Source organism: Lemur catta, chromosome 5, assembly GCF_020740605.2.
Source record: "Lemur catta isolate mLemCat1 chromosome 5, mLemCat1.pri, whole genome shotgun sequence".
Lineage (NCBI taxonomy): Eukaryota > Metazoa > Chordata > Mammalia > Primates > Lemuridae > Lemur > Lemur catta.
Genome location: NC_059132.1, coordinates 63,044,420 through 63,047,595, shown reverse-complemented (window position 1 = coordinate 63,047,595; position 3,176 = coordinate 63,044,420). Strand labels below are relative to the sequence as shown.

The 3,176-nt window shown below is 40.9% G+C and overlaps 1 pseudogene; it reads left to right on the top strand.

Moving 5' to 3' along the window:
- Nucleotides 1-2,519: 2,519 nt before the first annotated feature.
- LOC123638927 lies at nucleotides 2,520-2,882 on the top strand (annotated as a pseudogene).
- The last annotated feature ends 294 nt before the right edge of the window (nucleotides 2,883-3,176 follow it).

Here is a 3,176-nt window from a genome sequence, read left to right as displayed (position 1 = left end):
GGAAGGAAGGAAGGAAGGAAGGAAGGAAGGAAGGAAGGAAGGAAGGAAGGAAGGAAGGAAGGAAGGAAGGAGAGTTGGACCAGCAAACTAGGAAACAGATTAAACTAAGACAACATAAGAGATTGAGAACATTATGAAGATGGTATTTAAACCCTAAAGAAAAGCTTCAAACATAGCATGACATGACATCTAAAGCCTCTAATAAAAGTAAGGGAGTAGAGGCTATCGCTTTATAAGTGTACATTAGAGCACATGCACACAGTACTATACAATCTTGAAAACAAAAAAACACAAAATGCCTATTTATTCATAAGGAAAAGTATCAAAGCTGGGAGAAAATTTAAAATTTCTCTTCCCACCCTAACCTGCCCCCAGCTGTGTTAACTTACTAGTTGATTATGTGATTCACAGTCAAGGAATTACTAGCACAACCAATAAATTAGCAAAAAAAATGCATTAACTAGAACTCTAATTTTAAAAACTTAGATGGCTCTAAAAATGTCTTTGGTATATGATGTTCAAGTTTTGATAAAAGAAACTCACTGGGGCAGCTAGCATAGTTGGTAATAGCACATGGCATGGTTGGCCACCTCCCCAGGCAATAAGAAGCATTTAGCTTTTGAACCACCTGGAGATAATGGTCCAGCATTTGTTGTAATGGGGCAGGAGGGAGGCCTCACCAGTGATCCATTGCAAAAGGAATTTATGATGCACATGACCTTGGATCAGATGCCAGTGTATCTGCTTCAACATCCTAAAAGTTGCTAGTTATTCACTTAGATTCTCCTGCAGCTGAACTTCTGTTTCTCCCATCCTTCTTCTTGCTCTTAATGATGGTGGTTCGTTGGAAATTATCCTGATGCAATGGAGCTTCCGAGCTTGCTATGTAAAGCCAGGCGATCCATGGAACAGAAAAGCTCATAGACCAAATTAAGATGATAGATATGCACTATTGGTTAAATAAATTTAAAATCTACTGCCAGAACCAAGGGGGAAAATAGAGGACAATTTTACAAACTTAGAATAGGAAGCAAACAAGATGGAAGGACCATAGGATTGAATCTGGGAGTATGTAATGTTCAAATATCCTGTCTCCCTCTCTGCCACATTAACTTTCCCTGCTGATGGTGTGGTTACAAGGACTGGCATTGAGACTCCAACAAGGGAGCCCACAGACAAAAGGTGACATAGGAGGGGATAATGACACACACTTGCTTTATAGGAAATATATGCTAAACAGCTATGGGTTTTATTTGTTTCTTTTATAAAAATTGACAAATATTGTATATATTTATGGTGTACAACATGATGTTTTGATGTATATATACATTGGGGAATGGCTAAATCAAGATAATTAATATATCTATTACCTCACATATGTATCTTTTTTTTGTGGTGAAAACATAAAATCTACTCTCTTAGCAATTTCCAAGTATGTAATACATTGTTGTTAATTACAGTCACCATGTTGTGCAATAGATCTCCTGAACTGAACTTACTCTTCCAACTAAAATTTTGTATGTTTTGACCAACATTTTTCCAATCTCCTCCAAGCCCCCAGCCTCTGCTAACCGCTGTTCTCTCTGCTTCTGTTAATTTGACTTTTTTAGATTCCACATACAAGAGAGATTATGTAGTATTTGTCTTAATGTGCCTGGCTTTTTTTACTTAGCATAATGTTCCCCAGATTTACCCATGTTTTCACAAATGACAGGATTTCCTTCTTTTTTAAGGCTGAATAGTATTGTGTTTCTTGAACAGAGAACACATGGTGACAGAATGAGTGTCCTTAATAAGTGGCTGAATCAAGGCCTCAAATATACTGGGTGCTCATATATCTTAAGTGTACCCTGGATATTTAGTGTCTGTTATATATTTAGAATATTATAAGTGTTTTGTGCCCAGGTATCTCATGTTTACTTCAGGCCCCATGAATGTTAGGTATCTTTTGGTCCTTCTATTTCTTAACCTACATACGATCTACTTATTAACTACCATCAATACATAAACATATCTTATGACTTTCATACATCTACATCCCATTCATTTTCTTGTCCTCTATAGAGGAAATGAATATGCTCAACTTCTAAAAAAAATACAAATTACACATGGCTTTCTTGGAGCTCTTTCTAGAGACTGTAGAACACTTCAAAACCCCAGGTATATCAAAACTCCTTTCTGGATTCCTTGAAAAGAGAAAGAGTGTCTACAAGTGACAAGGGGAGTCCTGCAGATTCTTTTATTCAAATGAAGCCTTAATAACACTAAAGTCCGATTGGGTTAAACCCAATGGAAAAAGCATTTCTACTGTGCTTGGATAAGGCACCTTCAAGAAGTCAAGCCAATAAGAAAGCTAACTGCAGGCTTCAGCTTGTGTGTGTGTGTGTGTGTGTGTGTGTGCGTGCGTGCGTGCGTGCGTGCGTGCGTGTGTGTGTGTGTGTGTGTTTAAGGGATAGATCCGTCATTCACCTCTGATTTTCATTTTCTCTCTTGCGTTAGAGGGCGCTACGTCGCAGAAGATGCCTGGTCGTGGGCAGCAGAGAGGCAAGGCTCGCGCTAAAGCCAAGACTTGAGTTCCCCGTGGGCCGTGGGCACCGCCTTCTCTGCAAGGGCAACTACGCGGAGCGGGGCAGGGCAGGGGCGCCGCTGTACCTGGCGGCGGCGCTGGAGTACCTGACCGCTGGGATCCTGGAGCTGGCAGGCAACGCCGCCCGCGACAAGACAGACATCATCCCGCGCCACCTACAGCTGGCCATCCGCAACAGCAAGATGCTCAATAAGCTGCAGGGCAGAATCACCGTCACGCAGGGCAGCGTCCTGCCCAACGTGAGGTAGTGCTGCTGCCCAAGACCTAAAGTCATCATAAGGCCAAAGGCAAGTGATTGCCCCTAGATAAGCCCAACAGATGGCCTGCTTTTCAGTGGAAAAAGGAAAATGAAACCAAAGGCTCCTTTTTACGAGCCAGCAATAAAATCAGAGAAAAGTACAGGCAGATACTGCAAAACAGAATTTCAAGAACGTCTCTCCATTCCTTTCATTCGTTACCTTGATAGTCTCCACTTTGTCTTCTTCAGTAACATTATGTAACAGTGGTTTCTTTAAAAGTGAGTTTAGCGTTGGATTTTCATGCAAGTTGTAGTTTTTTGAAAGACAGTATTCTGTGGTATCCAGAAAAG